At 39.7% G+C, this 5,322-nt stretch overlaps 1 long non-coding RNA gene across 1 annotated transcript in view; it reads right to left on the bottom strand.

Moving 5' to 3' along the window:
- The window catches only part of LOC122547720, a 15,959-nt gene extending 13,881 nt beyond the window's left edge, over positions 1 to 2,078 (bottom strand). The window contains exon 1 of the long non-coding RNA XR_006311073.1: positions 1,962 to 2,078. This is a non-coding gene — a long non-coding RNA (uncharacterized LOC122547720). The remainder of the gene's footprint in view (positions 1 to 1,961) is intronic.
- Positions 2,079 to 5,322: the final 3,244 nt, after the last annotated feature.

Below are 5,322 nucleotides of genomic sequence, written 5' to 3'. Positions count from 1 at the left end.
GAACGTCTGCAACACAAATTCCCAGCTCGGCGAACAGAACCACAATAAGTTATAGGTTGCTGCAGGGCCAGCAGTGGAAGTAGGCAAGTGTTGAAATAGCTTCAACTCCACGTCAAATCATTTTGCAGTGGCAGGATAGGTTGGTAGCACAGCTATCTATCCACATGTGGGAGAAAATGAGGACTGCAGATGCTGGAGATCAGAGTCAAAAAGTTTGGTGCTGGAAAAGCACAGGCGTTCAGGCAGCATCTGAGGAGCAGGAGAATCGATGTTTCGAGCATAAGCTTTCATCGGACATTCCTGATGAAGAGCTTATGTTTGAAACATCAACCCTCCTGCTCCTCGGATGCTGCCTGACCAGCTGTGCTTTTCCAGCATTTATCCACATTAATGTCCACTTAAGGGAGGTTAACAGGAAACTCCAAATCTCCACTGGCATTGCAGACCAGCTTAACTGCTTGAATGAACTTGATATCCCAACAGCAGAATGGGTGGCCAGCACACCAGGCAGAGCTACTTATTCTCCTTAAAGAGGGTCTAGACAGCCACTCAGCAGCTGACAGTTTACACATTGTTGAGCAGACACCTTCACTTTGACACACCATCAGTCTTATTTACCTTCCACTGCAGCCTTCAATATCTTCCAATGTGACAGACCTCTGACTGTACCCCCAGCTACAGGGTCTTTCATGACATCCTTAATTCACTCAGATGCCTGACTTCTGGCCATTAAATCATCATGTGAGGGGAAATTACAACGTGTGACTGTTTCTCTCACAGTGCGCGCTTCTGAAGCCCATGACGAAAATGCATATTCCGATTTCCCAGCCTTAATCCCTGCTCTGAGCTAACTGACCTCAACGAGAAAAACATGTGGAGAACTATAACAGACCTAAGCCAGGACACAAAGGAATTTTACAAAAAGAGCCTTGATTCCCATTCAGGATTTTTATCCAAACATATTGCACACTACTTAAATAAAAATCAATCGCAGTTGTGATACCATTATGGCTGAATAAACCGCTGACACTTAATGTCCAAAGAGAGCAAACCCAAGAAGAGTCAAAGTGAAATAAAACTGGAAAATATGGTTCTTGCAACAAACATACCGTGATTGCAATCAGACTTTCATGGAATTGAATGGCTGTAACATTTTAAAACTGGAATGTAGTTAATGCACAATTAATTTTGAAAAGTTGCTTTAGATGCCCTAACTAGAAACAACAAATATTTTTGTCCCCACCTAGTGGTAGCTAGAGCCTGAGATTTTGTAATGCAGGTATGAAAGGTTCAACAGGCAAAAACAAGGCTCCCCGTTCCTAGCTGCAGTATTCCTTTAATCCAGAACTGTTATTCATTAGGGATCATTTATTGAGCCACTTCTACTATTTTCTGGAAATATGGTGCAATTAATCAACTGTTTCTTTCAAGCATTTTAACATTCTATTCTATCTTATAACCCCAAGATTCCTCACATTGAATCAATGTGAGGATTTATTTCCACTTAAATCACAAATTACTTTGATGGGTTTTGAAAGACTTCATTTTATCAATTTCTGCAACTTCAAATAATTGACCCCAACAATCTGAGTCATGTGATAAGTGGGACAAGATAATACTATAAAGTAAAAAATTAATTGCATCTTTACTCTAGAAATAACTACGGAGCATGTGCAAATGGAGCTAAATCACATTTACAGCCAACCACACAGTCTAGGTTCCTGAATCTATAAGGTTCCAGCAGGAAATCCTTTCTCATCATGTCTTGGAAATAGTTAGATTGAATAAAGCATGTTAATATTCACTCACTGGAGCACAGACTTCACCTTATTACAAAAGCAACAAATTAGCTGAGAGAACCATGTACACTAGAGCACACAGAACTTAAAACCCAAATACAAGAATCTAAAGGTTGTCTGACAACTGTGCTTTGTAGTGCTGTGGAGCAGGCAGGTACATACCTCTTCATTCAGGCTCACCCCATATGTAGGTGATTTACAAATAAACTCTTTTTTAAAAAATTGAAGTAAGAATGCACTAACTAAACTAGCGCAGCAGGTTGTCTGTTCGGAGCTGACCAATTGTCCCAGGCTGAATGCTGAAATAGGGGTTAATCTCCTCGTTAACATATTCAGGAAACTTAATGATTGATTAGAAAATATCCAAAGCAATCTCTTCAGCCATTTTGTGACACACCTCTGGTGCAAGTGGAACTTGAACCATCTGGCCAAGATAAAGGCACTATCACTGCACCACAAGAGCCTTCTTCGTGCTCATTTTAACTGATATCTAGGGCACTTCAATATTTTCCCATCCAAAATGGTGTGAAAGAAAACACCATCAAAATAAGAGTTGTTGGCGCTTTTTACATCCAACAGTGGGTGCAGGAGGATCCAGTTATTAAATATTATGTAATTAAGTTTAGACATCAAGAATATTTAAATGCATGAAAAAATACATTTTACAGAAAAGCTATTAGCATATTGCCCAGAGATGAAAGTTTCTAAATGATCCTTTTTGAGGCACCGAGGAGAGCATCAATATATCCACATTCCTCAAAATGCCACAATTTTGCCGACAAATTGAAACCCAAAAATAAAATGGATGGCAGCAGCTCAGTACATAGGTAGAAGAGACTCTGTGGTGGCGAATGATTGACTTTTCACACTGGAGGAACTTATGTAGTGGGATTCCTCAGAGATTGGTATAATGACAAATACTGCTCTTGAACTGTTTTAATGACCTCTAAGTAATTTCAATTTTTGCAGATGACAGGAGTTTGAAAGCATTGCAAAAAGCAAAGAGGTCAGTGGTGGCTGTCAACAGGACACAGGCTCATGGAACAGACCAATGTGTAACATATGAAATTTAATGCAATGAAGTATAAAATGATCCATTCAAGTTGGAAGTACAGGGAAAGGCAATATAAAGTAAAAGGATAAAGTAGGTGCAGGAGCAGGGGACCCTGCAGTTATATATGCACCAATCATTGAAGGTGGAAGGGCATGTTGAGCGAGTGATTAATAAGGCATACAGGACCCTGGGCTTCAGAAACTACAGGCATAGAGCACAAAAACAAATAACCTGAACCTCCATAAAACACAAGTTTGACCACAAATACGACCACAATACCTGGAGCATTTTGATTAATTCAGCATATTTTAGGAAGAATGTGGAAGTATTGATAAGGTTCAGAGAAGATTTACAAGAATAGTCCCAAGGATCAGAGACTTCAGGTTGACAGAGTTTGGTGAAGCTGCAGCTGTTCTCTTTAGAGAGGCTTGCGAGAAGGTTTGGGAGTTCAAAACCACGAGGGAAACCAAACAGTAAGATCAGGAGAAACTGGTCCTACCAGAAGGATGGAGAATTAAAGGATACAGAGTTAAGGTGATAAGCAAAAGAGCCAGCAGAGCCAAAGCAAGTGTTTATACTTTCAAATGTTCTTAAGAGTGTGATGGAAGCAGAGTTAATCATGATTTTCTAAAGAAAAGTGTTCAAGTAAGAGAACAAAACAAAAAAATTGCAGGATTACAGGGAAAATGTGAGGGAGTGGGATGAGATATTTCACTCTTATACAAAGCTAGCACAGACATTCATCTGAACCTTACAATGTTTTTGGCAGGAGAAAGTGAGGACTGCAGATGCTGGAGATCAGAGCTGAAAATGTGTTGCTGGAAAAGCGCAGCAGGTCAAGCAGCATCCAAGGAACAGGAGAATCGACGTTTCGGGCATAAGCCCTTCTTCAGGAATGAGGAAAGTTTTTGGCAGTACTGAGAGCCCTTAGCACCAACTTGCGAACAGGCATGGATGCTGGGTGCAGGCTGGTGGACACTAGATAAGTGAGTACGAAAAGAGCAAGCAAACAGATGCTGCTTGGTTTCATCCATGAGTTCGGTCCCTGCATTCAAAGTGTCCTTGCAGAAGCCTTTCAATGGCAGTTGCCAGTATGCCCTGCAATACAGGTCTGCACTCAGGGAGGCGACATGAGGAACGCAAGGGGTTAGTAGATATTCACCGCCTAGTCTTTGCCTTCCTTGAACCAGGTCTCTAGTTTAGCTCCAATAATATCATTCTATGTGGTAGTTTGCATCTGTAACTCACTAATCTTAATTAGTACACTTTTGCAATCACATACACCAATGACTCCCAATCTTGTCAGTATCGTGGGACATTTCAAGGACATAAACTATTCCATTGCACAATCACTTTTTTTAAAAACCTACTTTTCTAACCAATCTGTTCAGAGATGTTATTACACATCTCTGAAAATAGGTGGGCCTTGAACCAAGGCCTCCCAGTTCAAGGGTAGGGACACTACCACTGCACCACAAGAGGGCCCTTGAATTTATGCTCATAAATGTCCCATGTACTTGGATGGACTATGGTTATGGCCTTACTACAGAGGTTCACAATAAAGTGCATACAGCAACTTATCCACATCTAAGAATCTGTTCTCAGACTTTGATCAGTGACTTAACTAAAACAAAATTTCAAAAATATTCACAATGCATGTTAATGAGGCAATGTGTCCAGGCTGGCTTTTCCAACAGTCATTCAACAAATCCACGCCTCTTTACTGTATCTTCTCATCCCAGATGTACAATCTTGGATTAATATGTAAACGCAGACTGAATGCTTTGGCCTACAGATGTGTAAGCAGGCTACATAATAACCACCATCCACACATGCATGCATGCTATGTCTACTTGAATTGGATGTCTACTTGAAGCAGCAAATCTTCCTGAGAATTTTCTGTCACACTGTCACACACTGGTTCAGAAAGTTTTTGTTTATAATATAGTTTTATTAAGAAAAAATAGATTTTTAAATATTACAACAAATACAAAACAATGCAATTCAAAACAGTACAACAGTACAAAAATAGTACAAAACTAAACTCAAATAATAAAAAAAATTCCCCAACCCACCCTCCTATATGAATGTATAAACATATATAGAGAAGTATAAAATTTTTTAAAAATCTAACAACAAACAAGTAAATAGTAATAACTCAGTCCAGCCAAACAAAACACTTATACATTCACAGTTCCTCCTCCCTGGATATTGGACTCATGAAACACAATCGTTACGGCTATATAAAAGCCCTTGTTAATGTGACAGATAAATCTGTGTCCAAGTATTTCAAAAAGGGCTGCCATGTCTTGTAAAAATTCTCAGTTTTGTGGTGTACCATATTTGTGAGAAAATCCAGGGGAATATGCTCCATAACAATCTTCCGCCAACCTGACAGGCCTGGGGTGTTTTCTGATATCCAACCTAGCAAGATATTCTTCCTTGCACAGAAAGTAAGAATATTGAAAA

Source organism: Chiloscyllium plagiosum, unplaced genomic scaffold (assembly GCF_004010195.1).
Source record: "Chiloscyllium plagiosum isolate BGI_BamShark_2017 unplaced genomic scaffold, ASM401019v2 scaf_14409, whole genome shotgun sequence".
Taxonomy (NCBI): Eukaryota; Metazoa; Chordata; class Chondrichthyes; order Orectolobiformes; family Hemiscylliidae; genus Chiloscyllium; species Chiloscyllium plagiosum.
The sequence above is the reverse complement of the archived record's forward strand: the minus strand, read 5'-3'. Positions and strand labels throughout refer to the sequence as shown.